Raw genomic sequence first — 20,450 nt, 5'->3', positions numbered from 1 at the left:
GTCATTCCAGGTGTATATTACATTTGTGGGTATAATGCCTATTATCGTCTTCCGAAAGGATGGTGGGGGAGATGTTATTTGGGTATAGTGTTCCCAAAGGTTTATCAACTGGATGACCTATCGATGATTCAAAAGACATCTGGATCCCATCGTATCCAGAAAAGAGAGACCGCAGCTGCTGTGGTAGGAGATATATTTGGAGCCATGATTCCTTCATTGGGAGTTGTGCTGAATTCCATCAAAATAAGAAAGTTGTCTACTATAGTGGATAACATGTTGACAAAGTTTTCAGGTGCTATAATCCTGATAGATGCTGAACTTGCAGCGGAAAGAGCTATGACTCTTCAAAATAGGCTTGCTTTAGACATTCTTTTAGCAAAGGATGGCGGCGTTTGCAAAATGCTTGGTGCACGACACTGTTGTACTTATATTCCCGACAATAGTGTGAAAATTAAAACTATGCTTGCTAATCTAACAAAAGAGAGTGCAGATTTGAAGGAACTGAAAGAACCAGGAGTGTGGGAGAAGGTTGGAAAAGGACTTGCTTCAGTGGGAAATTGGCTTGGTGGAATTTGGAATGGAATATTGCTAAAAATAATACAGGGAATTTTAATAGTATTGATTTGCATATTTGGAATTTGGGGAATAAAAAGGGGAATAATAATGATCATGGAAAGAATTAAAAGAAGGAAGGAAGAGAAAATAATGAAAAGAATGGCAGAAGAATACAAAGCGAAAACTAGGGGAATTAAAAGGAAAAGAGAACTGACAGAATTTTAATGGAATAAAATTTGTGGGCATGGTTTGGTGTGATGACAAGTAGTCATCAGAGGAGGGATTGATGAAGCAGAAATGAAGGTTTTACATTTATTAGCGCTTAAACGTAGTGTTGAAATAATCATGTGTGACTCTAACCGAACTAATAAAGATTGTACGGGGACAAAATGTGCCCTTAGAGTAGTTTGCCAACATTTATAAGCGTGCTTTATATAACGTGATGTATTAGAATTGCACTAATCCGACATAATCATAAACGTGAGCTACGATTTGCTTGCTTGAAATGTTTTAGCTTAGCATTACTTTAGCGGAGGCTTTGGCCTAGTTGCCTGGTCTCACGGTTTAGATGCTCGTATTTTTCCAATGTGCTATTAAACGTGTATTTTTTGCTTGAAGCTGTACTTTTCCACTGAGATCGTTCACATGCTTATCTTAAAGTTTCGTGCCAGCTTGGCATTTTTCTCTTTACTCCAAGGTCGATCTGCAGGTGCGGACAATGGAAGCTCTGAAAGTGAGTTAATTGGTATAAAATGTTGCAACTTGCGTACCCATCTCCAAGGATAATGTATGCTTAAGTAAAAGCTTGAGAACTGTTGTTTTTGATTGGACAATTTGAAGCTAACCTATGAACCCTCCAATGGAAGACCCTACTGGATTTGAACTGTTGTCTATAAAAACCAGGTGCACGAGAGGAAAGTAGCCATTACCCGGACATTGAGATCATTACGGCCATTACCAGCTCGATACCCGCCATTTTGCAGACTTCGTAGCTATTATGGCCCACCTTGCTGCGACGCCATTTTGAAAGAGACTTTGATGCTTTCTCTAATTGAGAGAAAGAGACTTTAAATGATTCTTGCCCTAGAGACTTTAACTTTGATCCCTTTGCATGAAGTAGTAGTTTTATTTTGCCGCCGTGAGGCAATTGCCCCGTCCACCCCTGCCCCCTTTGCCCCGTCCCATGCCGATCGAAACGGTACCCATGCTGATCGAGAAACGGTACCTGTGAGACGAAGACTTCCTTGTATGCTGATCGTAATTGGTAAATATGAAAGGAAAATTGTAAAATTGCATTGTGTTTCTTTTAGGTAACCAACTGCTGATTTTTGACAAGATCCCTAGTTAGGAGTTTTCTAAATTAATGTTACTAAATTGTTTTTGCATGAAGTCCCACATGCCGATGCTAATTTGAGGTTAGATGAGGATTCCTTTTGTTGCACGATGCAATTTGAGACCTTGTTATGCTGACTAAATGTATGCAATTAGCTCGTTACAGATCATAGTTTTAGTGATTTGCATTGCTATTATCGAATGTCTCGTGATTCAAATGCTACATAGATTGCACCTGTTTCGCCGTTATGGACAGCTATTAATGTTCATTTATGTTTATCATTTGGTGTTGAGACACATCTATATTGTGCTAGCTTTGTTAATATAGGGAAATAAATTCACTAACTTTGAATAAAACTGGTGTGGTTATTCCTGACTGAAAGGTCAGGGTTCACCGAAATGTATTCTGGATTAATTGTTAAGTGTTATGTTGATCAGGGCATTGCTCATGTTCGTTATTGATTATTGATTTGATGCAATTGATCGATATAGAGTACGGAGAGTTCCACTTAGCCAAAAGATTCATCGGCCTAAAGAGCGTCCGAATACAGGTAAATTATTAGTACGGACCGCTCTATCAACATGAGCACTTTAAACTGGAGTGTCTGGCCACTACTCCTCCTTGCTGCCAATCAAAAGTAGTGGACCTGCCCCCCTTCAAGTTTGGCTCGGGCAGGCTGTGCATCAGTACAAAATAAAATGGCAATAAAATAATTTCATTGCCATTTTATTTTTCACATTTGCTATGAACGGCTCGCCATGGGAGGCAACGCTAGTCTGCGCTAATGAAGACACCACCGCTATATAAAGCTTACTGTCTCTGAGGAGGCGCTGAAGCACTTTGAGAACAGGTAGCAGGATCCAAGTGTTAGTGATTTAGTCAAGCATCATTGTTACAGTTAATCATGATTATTCTATTCAGTGTCATGCAAATTGTAGTAATTCATCTCTTATACTTTTTGTGACAATAAGTGGCGTTTAATGTCATGTATTCAAGTTAATGGTCTACTTCACTTAATTAGTATTATTGTCCAGGGGTGGCTCCTCCATAAGGGAGGAGGAGCGTCACCCCCCGCCAGCAGCAGAAGCTGCAAATCATTTTAAAGAAAAGAATAATAAACTATGCTTATTATCCTTTTCTTTAAAATGGGCGGGGCCACAGGGTTGACGTGCATGTGCGTTTGGTGTTTGTGTGTTGCCGGGCTTGAGAGAGCCTGCAAAGGCTCCAGTCCGCCTGGGCGCTCCCAGCCAATCCTGACGCTGCTCTGAGCAGAGTCAGGATTGGCGCAGGACAGGCTGGGAGCCTGTACCTGGAGCGATGACGCAGGAGAGAGGAGCGGGGTGTGGTAGAGAAGGTAAGTTTTCATTTTAATTTTATTTTAATAAACTTAAATGTATTAATGCCTTGCCGCGCACCGCCCCGCCCCCAGGAATCCGCAAGCCACGACTATTATTTTCATGCTGTTTGTGGCCTTGTTGTCATGCCATTTGGGCATAGTTCTTTCTGCCATTATTTGTGAGAACAGAATTTGTTACATAGGACTGTCATTGAAAGGTGAATAACCAGAAACAACACAGGAGCAATGCATTGAAGGGATATTTAAAACAACAAGGAGTCTCACTTGGATCCTACCCAGGATCAACAGAGGTGCAGTCTATTGAAAGCACTTTTAAACCACCAAAGAATATGAGACAGAGGAACAACACATTGGAGTCACTATTAAACTACCAAATGAAATATATATGTGGAGTGCTCTCTGGATTGAGGGGGGAAGGACTCAATGAGAGAGAGAAAAGAGGAAGAGGTAGGGGCTATGACTCAAGGTCCGGCCAGTGTCAGCTGGCACCAACAGGACCAACAGACCCCAGTGGTGAAGACAAGACTGGAAGATGGCCTTAAGTTTTCACTACCACCTGGTCATTCTGGCTGAATGCCCCAGTGCAGGGGCCGAGCTTCAAGGGGGTGTCTGGGGTGTGATACTTCCCAATACCTCATTCTTGTCTTGGTAGTTGGGTATGGAGTCAGGTCTTCTAGAATTCACTAAGAGGTTTTAACTTGCTTATGTTTTGGATCAGGTATTTAAAGATATATATGGAGACTATGTTACCAAATAAGTAGCATATTTCCACCCACAGAAGTAGTCCTTGAATGGATTCAAATTTATTATTTTTTAGAATTCACACACATTGGCAGAAGTAGGCTTGGAAAGCTATACTAGTGTCAGACGGAGTAATAGCAGACAGGATAGCAGAGGTCTTTACATCTGCCACCCTGCCTTTATTCTGCCTACCAACTTTAAAGATGACTGCTGACCTCATGGACATCGCTATACGTTGGCAGGACTCACCATCATGACAGTTCCTGTCAATGTAGGAAAAGTTTGATGGACAGTTCCGTCAAACATAATAGATGGCAGTCAAACTTTTCCAAAGTTTTTTTTACAACCAACCTCCAAAGCAGGAGTTTTTTAAAAATAAAAACAACTAATTATACATGCTTGACTTATGGGAGACAGTAAGAAAAAAGACATCTGACCGTTCACTCGAACTAGGGCGAAGAGGTGGACGGCTTACATCCAAAAGCCCCTACTCTGTCGGCCCATCACAGAAAATTTTACACTAGTAGATTACATTTTGCTCCATCTGTGTACAACTTGTGGTCTGTCCCACTCTAAATAGGGAGGGTGGACCTTGAGTTTCGCATACATGGCCCATCACCATTGCAACAAAGACTTGTCTGCCAAACTCCAAATCAGCCAGAGGCCCACCTGGGGCAAATCAGTACTGACTTTCTCATAGGAACAGTACAAATCGAACCTTGTTCATCTCGCCCATACATCCGTGGCCTACTGTATTTTCAGTTGATAAATTTGAGATTCACACTTTCTGAATCTCACAGACTAAGCTGCCCTCTGGTCTCCATAAGAGGGGATCTAGGAGGAAGCAGAGTGGAAGGGATGAAAAGTGTCAAAAGGAATGGGGAAGCCCATATTACCATAGAGCAGAGGTCTTCAAACTGTAGGGCGGGCCCCCCTAGGGGGTCCTGAAGTGATCCCAGGGGGGGCCCCAGACTCTGGCCAAAATAAATATTATACAGATAACAGGCCTTTGTTTTAAGCAAAAGCATGTTATTGCAGTTTTAAAAAGGTAACAGTACTTAACTGAAATGTTTAAATAGGTTTAGACATATTTAAACATTGCCATGTTTATAAAATAATTGTGAAAAATTCTGAGGGGGGCCCAATGATTTTTATTTTTCAACTGGGGGGCGCGACATTAAAAAGTTTGGAGACCTCTGCCATAGAGGAAGACGAACTCCATGTAGTTGTGGCTGGTCGAGAGAAGAAATGAAAGGGAAAAAGGGAGCGACCATGAGAGAGAGAGAAAACAAACAAACAAGAGATTAAATGAGAGGAGAGAGAAAGGAGATAAATGCGAAGGAGAGGAAGAGGACCGGGAAGAGAGAAAAATGAAAGACCAAATAAAAGGAGAGAAAGTGGAAGAAAGCAAGAAAGAAAGAAATGTAAGCAAAGACAGTACAAGTGTGAATCTTGTTTAAAAGGATGTTACCAGCTCCTTTCCAGGATAGAGGATGTGGATTGTATCCTGTATGTCTGCAAAATGGTAGATCTTGGATTTCCTTCAGTGAGAGGTCAGGCATGTAATTTGAAGGACAGGGCCCATCCTTTATTGGGTTTTAGCGTAGGGCAGCGCAGCAAGTCACATTGCTACATCAAAATGATAGGACAGCAATGTGTTGTATCTATGGCATACAGCGCATTCCTGGTCTTTCTCTCTGCTTTGGTAAGTTTTGACAACCTAGCACCAACCATTGTTTTCTATGGTATTTAGATTTTGGCTGATGTGATATCCGTCACCGTGGCGACTGAGTAATTTCTCTGCTGAGATCTAAATCAGGTCATCAGTGTCTTCAATCTATGTGATCAGTGTGAGAAATAATAGTTCATTTTGGATTGTAAAATTGCAGGCCACAACCGTTACTGGCTCAGCAGGCAATACACAACAGTTTGAATGCTATTCTTTTGCTCATACATCCAATGGAGGGTATCCATGTGGAAAGTAATCTGTTATCTGACAAGAAGTCATAATAGTAGTTGGGACGCAGCATTTCGAAGAACTTGGAGACGGTGTCCAATGACAGATATTGGAGGAGTTATTGTAATCTAATCCTGAGGAAAATTTGGCGTTTTCCACAAACATTTTAGGTAGATCCATGTAATAAAGGGATTAACTTCCTAGAAGCACATACAGCAGCAAAGCATGCTTGAGTTTCATATTTTATTGAGAAGCAAGGGAAAATCTTTGCCAGGCTGAGAACCAGGTTATCAATACTGGTAGCAGAGAAGAAGTGGGTGCATGTTGAAAGACCAGAAAGATGGCTTCAGAAAATAGGTGTGACCCCCCACAACCAGTACCTCGTTGTTGAATTTCAGAGATTTCCTGTCATCTGTCCTGCAAAGTCCACCAAATTTACTTCTACAAATGGGTTGGCATATTATTGGACTCCCTCCCGATTCTGTGCCTTCTTGGGACCTTTTTCAGATGATAATTCTTAGTTGGTTCATTTGTTTGTGTCTTGCATGCCAGAGTGATGCTTGGAACGGTGAGTTGCTGAGAGAATGTACTGATGGAATGGAATGATGGGGTGTTGGTGCTGGGCTTTGCTTGGCGGTTCCTGATAACTTAGAGCCTGATTTAGATCTTGGCAGAGGGGTTACGCCATCAAAAACGTGATGGATATCATGTCTGCAGTATTACGATCTCCATAGAATATTATGGGATCGTAATACAGCGGACGGGATATCCATCAGGTTTGTGATGGAGTAAACCTCTCTGCTAAGATCTAAATGAAGCCCTTAGAGCGGTGTTACAGAAAAGTCTGTAACTAATGGCCTAGATGGAATAAAAAACCTACCTACTAATTAAATGGCCCTTGGCTCATTTGTACTGAAGACACAGCCCTCCAACTACAGTGGGTGTTTTTAATAGAATAGGACATCCTTAGGTGAACAGCAGGACAAGTCCTCCTGTAAAAGGTACTGTAGAAAAGTAGTATGACTACTATTATGAAGTAAGACTTCAAAATAGCATTGATCAAGTGGAAGAAAAGAAGGGCCCCAATCCTTATTATCATCACTTGACAGGTAATTGTGTCTTCAGTTATTATCAATGGTTAGGAATGGCAGTAATGCAGCATCAGGTTGAATAAGTCTTTTTTTAAATAGATCTTAGTTACTTTGGTATGTAATATTAGATGTGAATTACTATCCAACTCAATGGTCCTAATTTTATGAAGTTCAGAACAATAATCTTTAAAGTAAGCTTTGCAATAGTTCAAAGTTATGCCTTACTGGTTACAAGCAGAAGTGTATAGAAGGCACATAATCCACTATAGGCACTTATGAGCTGTAGGCTGCATAAGCATCTCTTAAACATGCTGGAATGCACTGCACTATATTATTAGGATTCAAACGTGTTATCTACAGGTCATTTGCAGTGCAAATATGTTTGTTCAAACCTGGAACCTGCACATTACACGCAGATTTCTCTAGCAAATGCTTCTCAAACTTGTGCCTTTTTGTCAGTATTAAAAGAACTGGTGCTGGACACAGGCAGATCTCTGCAGCAGGTGCATTAAACCCATATGACATCTTACCAGTAGATGCACTTGGCAGGCAGATATAGCTAATAAGATACTTCCTTGGTGTGTCTTGCTACTGTAATAACCTGTCAATATCAATTTTCTATGCTCCAGTGGAGCAGAGTGCCAGCCAATATTTACATATTCAGCTTGCATGGCTTTTCATGGCCTTGTAAATATGGACCCCTTTCACCAATAACCGGGCATTCCATCCCTACAAAACTGCGGACTTCAGACACCGTGGAGGGCAGTGGTGCTTCTTTGATATCCTTCACTTTGTCTGGATCCGGCGTCACTCTGTCTGTGAAGAAGTGTACCCAAAGAATTGTATTTTTTGTTTCAGGAATTCATACTTACTCCTGTGCAATGTGACTCCTGAGTCTTGTAACCTTTGAAGGACCCCTATAAGCCTGGTGTTGTGTTCCGACACCAATTGGGCATACACATGGAGGTCATCACTGACGCTGATCACCCCTGGTAGGCCTGCTAACAGTTCTTGAATGGTGTTCTGGAATACTTCCAGAGCCCTTGAGATTCCAAAATTGAGCCTCTTATACCTCTGCAGGTCTATGTGTGTGGAGAAGGTGACGATAATTCTTGATTCTTCGTTAATTGTGAGTTGGTAGTATCCAGACCTCAGGTCTACTTTTGAGAACCAGTATCCTCAACTTAGTTCGCTGATGAGGTCATCAATAGTGGGTGTCATGGGGTGTTCCCTTTTTAAGGCAACATTGGGAAGTCGCATGTCGACATACATGTGTACTTTGCCCGGCTACTTCAGTTTCCGAGTCATAACAAGGGGGGACACCCATGGAGTGGAACCCCATATTTTCTCTATGATTACAGCTGCCTCCAGTTTCTACAATTATTTCTCTACCTGAGGCCTCAGGTGGAAAGCGATGTGTTGATGTAGTAACGCCACCTTTGGGAATTTAGCCGGTATTTGGGACACTCCTTCCAAGTGCACTCTGAAGGTGAAAGTGACCTAGTAGCATGTCATGAACTCCTTACGCTGCATAGATAGGTATATATTGTCTGTGATCCATAAGTAATGGGCATTTAGAATTTTCCCTGGTGTCTTGCCCATATGCGAATACTCAAGCTGCTGCAGTATGCAAAGGTGGAGTAGGAGTGATGGCTTTGAACGTGACTGCTGACATAATGTTGATAGATGCACTGGTGTCCATAATAGTAGTGATTTGGTGGGCTCCTATTTAGCGTTGATGTAGGTGGTTTTGTGTCTTGGCTGCAGTTCCTACCTTGAACACAGAGTGTATCATGTATTCTGCTTCTTCATCGTCATCCATATCGACAGTCCCTCAGTGTGTTTCGGGTACTTCATTGATGGTCTTGCACGGCGTTGGTTCTTTCCTGAACGACAGACCTTGGCGAAGTGGTAGAACTTCTCGCCTAGCACACCGTCTGCCTTTCACTGAACACTCTGCAGGGTTGTGTGTTGGTCCCCCACAGAAGCCACACATTTGGGAGGGCATCACTTTCTGCTTCGGTCTAACCATTTCTTGGGCCTAATCACATTAACCAGTACTGGCTGCTTCAATTTGGGAGGTGCGAGTTTTGGATAGTTTTTTTTTACTGCCCTATCGTCAGGATGTCAGCCAGCGACTTGCCCGACTTTTGTAGGATGTGTTCTCTTAATTTTGTTGAGGCACACCCTTGGAGGATCTGTTCCGCATTTACTCATTCTCATCTTCGAATCTGCATGTACTTGCCAGTTCCTTTAGCTGGGTGTCGAAGGTGTCAATAGACTTTTCTGGCACTTGTCGAGCCTGGTGGAAGAGAAAACATTCATAGTCACTATTTGTCATTGGCTCCAAGTATGCGTTGAGCATGGCTATGAGTGTTCTATGTGTTTTTGGAGTTTCTCTTTGTTAGGGGTCTTTGATATTTTATGGATTGCTTTACCTCCTAAATAGATGAACATGGTTTGCTTCCTCCCATTGATCAAAGCTGTCTCTTAAAAAAATAGCTCTACAGTCTCTACACAGTCTTTCTATAAGGAGACCTGTGCTGATGGGGCTCCTTCGATCACAAAAGGTTCTTTCGCAGGGATTTGTGCTATGGTGATGATGATGCTCTGTTCGGCAAACTGCTAAGGTGAGTGTTTTCTTGGGGATTGGTGTTTTTATGTGGTGACTTGATGTTTGGCTCCCTGTTGCTGTGCTTTCTGTCCTTTCTTCAGGACTTGGAAGTAGCCACCCTCTCTTTATGCAGCCAGGTAAGTGACCCCTCTGCTTCAGTGCTGTCTGTGTTATTTACTGCTTACTGTTTATTGTAGTAGGTTACTTTAATTTGTTGTGCAACCCGGGTGATTTCTCTTTCCCTCCACCGTGTGAGGAGTGTGTCCCCTTTGCTCCTTTTCAGACCTGGAATTGGGTGGGAGAGGAATACTTCATTCTATCCACTTGTTGTACTATCTGGGGTGAGGGGCCAGTTGTGGCAACTCACTAACCGGATGGTGCAGGCGATCTTGGAGGGACACTCCAGCCAGCAGTTCTAACGTCTTGGATGACCATGTGCGCGCATCTGGGCTGGTTTGCTTGGCTGCTGAATGCAGCATGCAGCACCATGTATGCAAGTGCGTATGGCACTGCACTCCAAGGGCCAGATTTATACTTTTTGACGCAAAACTGCGCAAACGCAGTTTTGCTTCAAAAGGTTTAGCACTGTCTAGCTCCATTTTTTAACGCCACCCATGTGTCATATTTATACTATGACCCTGGGTGGCGCTAAGAATAGGTTTATAGTCATTTTTCCTGACGCTAACCATTGTGCCTTGTCGTGAGGCAAAATGACCTTACCGCAGGAAAAATTACTCTAATCCGGTTTATGACAAGTAAACATGTCGCAAAAATGGAAATGCACCATTTTTTACCGCAATAGTTGCAAAAAGCAACGCTAATCGAGCAAACAGTGCAAATGAGAGGCAAGATGGACAGACTACCACTAAACAACACATATGCAGGGTCAGTTGCATGGGGGCCCAAAATGTCAAAATGTCAAGTGCAAGAAGGGGGAGGCACCTTGCTACTACACAATGCATGTTAGCTCTGCAAATCAGGCAGTGGAAAGGGCAAAGAGGCAGGAGATGGGACCCACAACACCAACAACCATTGCATGGGGGTACACCACCATGCCAAGGCTGGTGGAAATTCTGAAGCAGACCAGGAGGGTAGGGTAGAATGTAAAACTGGTCTGGTTTCACAGGACAGCTGGTATTGTCAGAATGCAAACTATAGGAAAATGCCCAGTGTCAGGCCATTGGGGCAAGCAGCATTCCCCATTGACAACAGTTGCCACAACTACCTGTGCTGTTTGCACTGGTCAATTAGGAAATGGCAGTTAGGTGCCTATAGAACAAACACACTCAAGATGAGGGTTCAGTATGACTACGTGATCAATCCCCATCAATCCCTATCCAAATGCAACTCCTGTCAACTGGTCATGTCCATAGACTCAATAACCATCAGGCACTGTCACATACATAATGATGTACACAGCAGTAATCTCATACCCATGCTGGCCATCCCTGGATTTACCCAGTGCCTGTGTCACATTAGCTGCAAAACCACCATGCCACATCTCAGGTATCATAGTGCAAAGACAACTGCATTGCGGGGAGGACATATGTGTGTAGAAAGGCGAACACACCCTCACAGTCACAAGAGGAAATGGAACTCTGCCAGGTCCATCAGTGCAATGCAATATAGCACACATTCGCAAACATCAGCATGAGAAACTACCAATGGTAACACATGAATTGTCTCCTGGAAATGCCATGCCTGGTGTGGTGCTAGGTCTCTGCACCGCATAGGTGTATGTGAAAAATGAAAGACTGGGACAGGGCCATATTGTCATGTGTGGTGGTGTGGCATTAGCACACCAACATTCATTGCAAGGCCTCACCATGCAAATTGAAGTAGAGGGAGGGTTGATGAGGACAAGAAGGTGTCAATCCACAATTTGGACAGAACCCACACCTAGAAGATGTGGCGCAGACAATTGCCCAAACTGCTCTTCACTACATGTGACATGCAGGTGGGGCATAGGGCTGGGAGACTGCAAACATTAATGACAGGAACAATGCATGGGAACCAAGATGAAAATGTACAACCAATATGAAGTCAGTGATGCCACATTACAACTGCCACAACACAGGCACACTATTTGTACAATATCTAATTGCAGAGGACGATGGCTCTCTTGTGGATCTGACTGTCCTGGACTACCCTGATGACCCGGATGACCTGCTGACAACCATCAGCCAGGAAACCCTCCAAGATGTCCTGGGAACCCTCCAGACACCACCTCCAGTCTCAAGGAGGAGCATTAATGTAGCAGCCATCCCAGAGGACCCACCCACTACCCCAATAGTACGACCTGCCAGCTCAAACACAGCTGAGGACTCTGACACCGGGACCACCTTTGAAAGGCGAGTAGTGGGAGTCCAGCGGGAGCTGGCCAAGGAGGTGCAGGTGGGGATGCAAACCATAGCAGCCAGCCTTGAGGGTATGCGCATGTGCATGATAACGGCCACTGAACAGACAGCAGTCAAACAAGGCACACAATCCCCATTGCATGGAGTCCACCAGTGTGTGAGGGACCTAACCACTGCCGTGAGGGAGTTGCCACAACACCTGCCCTCCCAATCTTGCTGCTGCATGCATGACAACAAGCAGGACTCCATGCACCGGGAACTGGCCTCCCTCAGGGCAGACATGGCTGCCTACCACAGCGACGTTGCTGCCATACTCAATAATCAGCAATTCCTCCTTGCTGCAGTCATGCCATATGTAGTTCCACAGATGGCAGCTGCCGGGAATTTGGTGTCCACGTCTCCAACCATTGAAGTGTGTGTGCCCCCCTCAAACCTACCACCATTAAGGGCAGAGGAGACAACACACACATCAGAAGATGAAGATGTGGAACAGATGATCTTCACCCGTAGGAGTACCGGGTAGCACCAGCCCATGCCACATGGGCAGTGATTTCCCTTTGTCCTGTCCTTGACAACATGCCAGTGTTGCTACAGTTGGTGACATGCACTCTTCACCAACACACTATTAACCTTTCCACTATGGACTGCAATTGTCTCTCACTACTCCATTGGCGATTCATGTTCCCCTGCACTGAATGGCACTTCACCTCAGCATGTCCAATGACATGCCCCTCAACCCTGCACTTGTCTTGTGTCACAATAAAATGGTTTACACTACTGGGGTCACAGACCTGGACAATGTAAATATTGCACTACAGCACTTTAAAATAAACAGCACCTACACAACCACTTTGTCTCTGTGTAATGTGACACATCTACTTTGCTGGAGATTTGTGATGCGTGTAACATGTCTATGGTCACAGAATGTCAGTACAAGAGTGCAGAAATATTCTACGCACAAGGTATCTACATGATGAACGTCAATGTTGGCCACATCCCCTACAAGCAAGTCACTGTGTATGTGACATTTGTTTTAAAAACATACATGCCTCACCCACTACATACAGCAGGAATGGCTGTGTAGGAGTGCTTGGCCAATAACATCAGCTGGAAGTACAAGCTAAACACATTGGTGTGAAAATTGTTATACTTGACCTCATCTGAATTTGGCACTACTCAATTTAGTAGTGTTGACATGAACTTCAGGCTGCAGGCAGACGTCCCACAGTGCCCAACATCCCGACACAGGATCCAAACAATTACAGCTTAAAAATTACACCTACCTGTCCAGTACATGAGAACCATAGTCACCTTGAGTGTTGGGTACATTGGATGGCAGATGCATTGAGAAGTAGATTTGTTGTAGCTGCCAATGTGACAGCTCAGTTGGAAGTGGAAATTAACATGTCAAGAGAGGGATGTAGATGCAGGACGGAATCCCCAGGCCAACAGACAATTGGCACTGTACACTCATGCAAAGACCCTGAGCACAAAGCATATGACACATGCAGTAAGTGAGTACCCAAAGTTTTATTAACTATGTATGAAATTGAACTTAAAACTACGTAAAACACCTATACTAACCTAATCTATCCTACCTATACATTACCCACAACTGGCCCTAACTACCCTATGCTAAGCTTACTTAACACATTTAACAACACACTCTAAACATTGCCCTCACACCCCCCTTATATGACAAGACACATGCAGGACAACATATATTAAGAAAAACATATACTACCTAATCCTAAACAAATATATATATATTTTTTGTTTCATTTTTTTAATTTGTTTTATTTTTGTATTTTTTATATACACAAAAACCCCAACAGTAACCCCCACCCACAAACTAACATGTAATAATATGAAAAACCACCCCCAAACCTACTTATCCTATCTGAACAACTACCCTACTCTAACCTATCATTAACCCCCTTAAACCTACTACAAAACATGATGAGGAATGAGGAGGGAAGGGACTGAACAAGGGGTGAAAGGAGGCAAGAGTTCAGAGGTTGGCCCTCCTGAGTGTCCTCTTGATGGCCTTCAGTCTCTTTGTATTCCGGTCCACATCCTTCTGTAGGCTATCCAGCTTTTTGAGGACTTGTTTCATGTCCCTCTGGAGCTTCTTTATTGCTGACATGTCCATTGCAGCAGGCGTGGTGGGCTGTGCTGCTGATGTTGATGGTGCGGCAGGTGGGGCAGATGTGATGGTGGCGGCTGTGGTCCCCTGTGTAGGTGTGGAGCTCGGTCCACTCTTTGTGGCCAATGTGGGTTCCCCTTGGCTGAATGCCCGCCATTCCCCTGTGGCTCGCCCTTTTCGATAGCGTTGTGCCATCTTGCGGTACCCAGACTTAACATTGAAATATTTGTGATATCACACTGGCCTCTTTTGGAATGCCCTGATTTCCGCAACATTTATGTTGGCAGCTGTAAAAATGAGACAGGCAAACATCAGTGTCATCATTGTGTGATGTATGTACAGATGATACTCTAACACTCTGCCTCGATTTGCACATGCAGTCCGAATCACAGTCCAGATAATACAATGTCCCTGATGGATTTAATGGCAATGCTGCCTACCCATCATGTCATTTACACTAAAGCAAAGCACGACAAGAGTTGGACCAAATAAAGTAATTTGTGCATTAATTTAGTGCAATGTGTCATAATGCAAAGGCAGCAACTACTTCACATGGGCTAGGCCCGCCTATCTTTATCATCTGAGTCAACTTCAAAGCACACAACACCAGTGACTAATAGATGTAATTGTCAGTATGATATACAGTTGCTAATAATAAGGGGTCCGTGTTGTTTGGGACACATGCAACCCTGAATTAGATGACTGTCATCTACACTGTGACCATCACATCTACCTACATATATGTTGTTCCCCTACACCAGTGCTTCAGGGGGGATGGACATGCAATACATCGAGGTCACCCACGAAGGCATGTCCACTTAGTCATGGATTTAGTGAGTGGAACCCATGTGAGGAGGGCTGACACCTAGGAATAAGGTATCCATAGGTCATTCACATCGACCTTCATGTGTCCAGGTGTGGACACCTATCAACACCTAATCTGCCAACACAATTCCCAAAACACCCACATTGATGCCAGCAAACATCTGGCCTTGACCTGCATGCACGCCTATTACATACCACATAAGTGTCATGTAAATGGAGTACAACTTATGGGGCTACATGCTGGGGGACAGTTACCCATGCATTCCTCCATGTATATTACAATACAGGGATGCACCAATTTGTGTGGATAACTGATGAATCACTGTGTTGTGAGAATGATGGTATGACCCAGTGCCAATATACTGACACTGATGCACTTCCAAGTCACATGGGGGCCTACAAGTGGCTACTAATCACTTTGTTCACACGATGTTGCCTATTGCGCAGCACAAGACTCCCAAGATATGACTCTCTGCTTGTGAATGGGTAACACTTGCATGGAACACTATGTCACCAACCAGCTTACTAATATGTCTGATCACGTGCCAGCTCATCATATCTTGCAATGAGTGCAACACACAAGAGTCACTCACAGAACAACCACAATCATCACAAGGGACAGACATTATTACACTTACTGGATACGTCTGGGTCCTGAAATCTTGCCACTTCTACGATGGTATGGGGGAAAATCCACCTGTAAGACATAGATGGAAATATATGCTCAATGTCATATCACTGTACATACCAGTGGACAACATATCACAGTGTGTAACATCTTACGAGAGTGAGATGGTGATCCTGCATGAAAACAGTACAAAAGACATATCACTGCAAACTCACATTGACTCTGACACTCCGGAGAATGAGAGCCACACATCTGCACACATGCACTAGGCCTAACAATTATGTGGTGCTAAACCCTACAACAACCATTTGTGGCTAATCCATTTAAGATGGTACTCCATGGCATGATTTGTATTTGTGTGAAAATTTCCATGGCACTTCCCTGGTGCACTGCAATGCAAGTGACTTGGGTAATGTGGCTTGTGCATCAAGGGACAATGAGTTACTGTGTATTATCACGCGTTCAGTGGTCCATGACAGATGTGGCACAGTTGTATGTTGGTAACAAATGCCCAATTGGCAGTGTCCCCTAAGCCGGATATTCCCCCTTTGCCAACATAATGGCAGGGATCATATGTGTGTAACAATGACAATGTAGCGCTAAACATTGATTGCCCACTTTGCTGTCAGGTTCCAGTAAAATATGGTATGCTGACAGTGTCTTACCTGATCATCATTGACAGAATGCATGGGCACAGGTGTTGCCATGGCACCTGAAATTTGTGACTAAGGGCCACATGTACGAAGATCAGGTTTTGTGAGTCGCTAATTGCGAGACTTAGGGACTCGCAATTTACGAGTAGGAAAATTTGATGTACAACACTGTCAATGACACTGTTCGCAATTCACAATGGGGTAGTAAATGACCTACCTAATGAATATTCATGACGTAGGTATCAATTTGCAAACCCATTGGGAATGGCAGCACTCACAGGGATGGTGGCCTGCTGGGCTCAGCAGACCACCATGCCTGTGACTGCTTTCAAATAAAGCAGTTTATTTTTTTTAAATGCACCCTGTTTTCATTAAAGGTAAACAGAATGCATGTCAAAAACAAAAATTATAACTTTTATTTTCATTTTTTCAGAGCCGACAGTGGTCCGTGGGACCACTGCCTGCCCCGAACCAATGTTTTTTCATGCATTCATAAAGGGGAAGGGGTTCCATCGGGACCCCTTCCCTTTTGAGCATGGGTTAGCACTAGCTTGAAACTGGTGGCAACTGCAATTGTTTTGTGACGGCATTCGCGGTCACAAAACAATCATACATCGCATTGCGACTCACAAATAGGAAGGGAATGTGATTGCGGAATGTCAAAATTGGGTTTGTGCATTGGAAAAAAAAAAATTCTCGACAAAACGGACCAATTCTGCAAAGTGGGCCGTTTGCGACTGTAAAAAAGAGCATCGTGCATGTGGCCACAAGTGATAGTCGTACATGATTCAACAAACCTCAAACCTGCATTTTTAATATGTATAGACATGTGGACTGCAGCTCAGTACTGGGACACTAGCACTTTGTTTTGGTTGTATTCAACCTGGCCACAAACATTGCATGCAGCACTCCAACACATCTGCTACTGTCACTCAGGAGCATTCTACTGTACACATTTGTCAATGTGATACTCACCAACAGGGCCACCGATCACCACACCCAGGTGGTCCAGCAGATCCTGCTCTCTGGCCATCAGGTCAGCCCAGCGAAGCTTTAGATGGTGCTCATTCCGGCTGGTATGGTATACCCTCTTCAGGTGGTAGAGCACCTTGCCACACCGCAGCCACCTCACCTCTGTGTGATACCCCTGTATCACCCGGCCACCCATCTCGAGCATCATGGGTAGGAAGTGGCACACCAGCCACACAAAGCCCCCAAGCTCCTCCTCCTCCATGCGTGTCAGCCTCGCCATTCCTGACATGTCCCTCAACCACAAATTCAAACAAGAAATATTGAAAAAAAAGGAAAAGAAATGAAAATAAAGGAAACTTACTACTCAAACCTAAGAATCCCAACTAACCCAACTAATCTAACACCCAGACAGACACCCAACAGTACAAATACAATATGAAAGACACTAAACTACACATAATCACATACACTGGTACAAGTAACAAACAGATTTCATGATGAACACAAGAGAAACAACACAAGATACAATAAATGCAATCAACACACCAGCAACACCGAGACAGAGCTACACAGTCAACATATTGCACAAACTGTAAAGTGAAAGTGAAAGGATTTCCTATTACATCACTTCAGGTCCCCTTGCGGCATGTTTAACGTCATGCGTGTATTTTTTTGATGAATACGATGTTTACGTGAATATTTTCGACGCATCACCTACATTTGCGGCAAAATACAGTGCATCACCTGTATACTTAAATTTCAATGGATATCCGGATGAGTGTGGTGCTCAGGTGGAATTCAAGCTAAGGGCCCATGTATAATTAGTTTGTTTTGACGGCTGTTTTTGACACATTTGCAGCAAAATATTTAACATGGATGCACCCTGTGTCAACATGAAGATAGGATGGTATGGCCTGCAGTGTATAATATGGTTTATGGCCACATGTTGTAGAGCATGCTACTTTGTGATTTGGGTGTGAATGATCTGTAACAATGATGTGTGTGTTTCTGAAGGAACGGCATGCAATACTTTGGACGTCCTTCAAATGTATGAATGTGTGCCAAATGTGTATCTACATCTGATGGCAATCAGTGATCTACAACAGTCATGGAATGTGTTTGTAACATGTGTTGACTCATGTGATGTGTGTAGTTGTTTGGCTTTGGGGACATTACATTTCAGTCGACAAACAAAACTCAGGTATCATTGAGGATGGCTGATGAGTGCTATGTAGGATATTTTACCCCTCATATGTCATTAATTGTTGGTTATGAGTTCATGGTGACTTGTGTGTTACCTACACAAATGTCTGCAATGTGTACATGTTTGGTACGTACTGTGTTTGAGACACTGTGCCTAAAGTCCACCCATAAAATGTTTGGTACACGTCAGTTTGACTCATTACAATTAGTTATGTTACTTGTGTTGCTGTGGTAGACCTGCTGCCCTGGCTGCATGCGTTCACATATTTTCAGATGTGCATTCCACAGAAGTGTCCAGTCCAAGTGTGTGGACATGTGTACCCTGTGTCATGATTCGGCTCCATGGCAGTGGCAGGACTGATTTCCAGGGATGGACTGCACAGGGCATGTGTTGTCAACATTGCTTGTCATACCTGGGACAATCATGCTATCCTTTGTCACAAACGATGCCCCCCCTTGTCACACAAGCTCCTTGCAGACATTGCAAGTGTCACACTTAGTAGTGCAAGGGGTCTGTTCATACATTCCTGTACTTCTGATATTTCACATCCGCTGCCTCATGTATGGTGCCCTGATTTACCTGATGACTGGAGATGCCATAGTTGTGTGTCATGTGCTACAGATGACCATGTTGGCAACGTGGATGTGACTCATAAGTTGTGGTCCTTTGATTGTGTCCTTCATATGTGACATTCAAGAGATGAGTATTTTTTATATGTGTGTGATGTTTGCGGTACAATCATACACATCTCATGTGATGTTGCATCAGAAGTAGTCAGATTTGTCTTTGTAACATGCTCCTTAGGTAATACTCACATTCCTAAGGTACATGTGATGGAGAATGAAGACACCAGACCAGAATTATGTGATCAAGTAAGATGTTTATTTACATTTCTTAACAAGGTGAGTAGAGTGACTATTAAGTGAAAAAGTTGTGTACAATTTGCTGTCTGCGGCGCAATCCTGCACCTGTGTTCTGCTGTTCCCCCTCATTTTCCCTGCCACCATCCTCCTCCTCCTCAGGCAGTTCTTGGTCCGGCTCATATAATGGGATGTTCATCCTCACACAAATGTTGTGCATGATAGCACAGGTCATTATAATTTGACACACAATGCGTGGGGCATATAGGAGGCTGCCTCCTGTGATGTCCAGGCATCTGAATCTGGACTTCAGGATGCCAAAAGTCCTTTCCACAATGGTGTGTGTCCTCTGATGTGCCTCATTATAGGCACGCTCTGCTGCTGTGCTTAGGTTGGGGAATGGGGTCATGATCCATGGCAGGATCTCATAACCCTGATCTGCTGCAAAAGATAATAGTAGTGAGTATTTTGTTAGTGCTTGCAACAGGAATGTCATGTAGCATGGGAGTTGATATCTTGTATTGTCTGTGACTTTCACTGGAGGGGACATGATACATCTACACACACAATGGATTTAGATGTGGTGGTAACATAGCTGCACTACATGGCCTGGACATCCCATCCATTTAGACATATGTCATTGCAGATGAAATGCGACACTGAGGCCCTTTGAATTGGGTAGGTGACAATGCACAACACAGCGCCATAAGTTGGCAGCACTGAGCTCTTCAGTATTGACAATGCACAATTGTCCCATGTGTGACTTGTTTCTAGGCAAGCCTTTGTTGTTCCCTCTGCCAGTAGCTCATGGGAAACCTTGCACCTAAAGTACTGAACTTGCTCCAGGGAACCTGGCTAACTGCCTTGTGGAGGTGGGTGTATCTCTGTAGGAAGGGCCATCTCTCTCTACATATGCTATTTGAAGGACAATTGGCTCTTTCAGTGTGTGCAGCAGTGTGCAGTTTGCATTGGTGGCACATCAATATGTGTGCATAGCACGGTCCACTTCCTTATTGCAACCTGGAAACTGCACTCCAGGAGTGATGTATGATGTTGGCACTGCCTCAGTATTTCCGTGTCACCTACATGTGAGTCTGCATCATCATGCGATGTGTCTCATTCTGTTAGACCTGCTGCAACACACATTGCACACCTCT

Source organism: Pleurodeles waltl, chromosome 4_2 (assembly GCF_031143425.1).
Source record: "Pleurodeles waltl isolate 20211129_DDA chromosome 4_2, aPleWal1.hap1.20221129, whole genome shotgun sequence".
NCBI classification, from domain to species: domain Eukaryota; kingdom Metazoa; phylum Chordata; class Amphibia; order Caudata; family Salamandridae; genus Pleurodeles; species Pleurodeles waltl.
Note: the sequence above shows the minus strand (reverse complement) of the source record.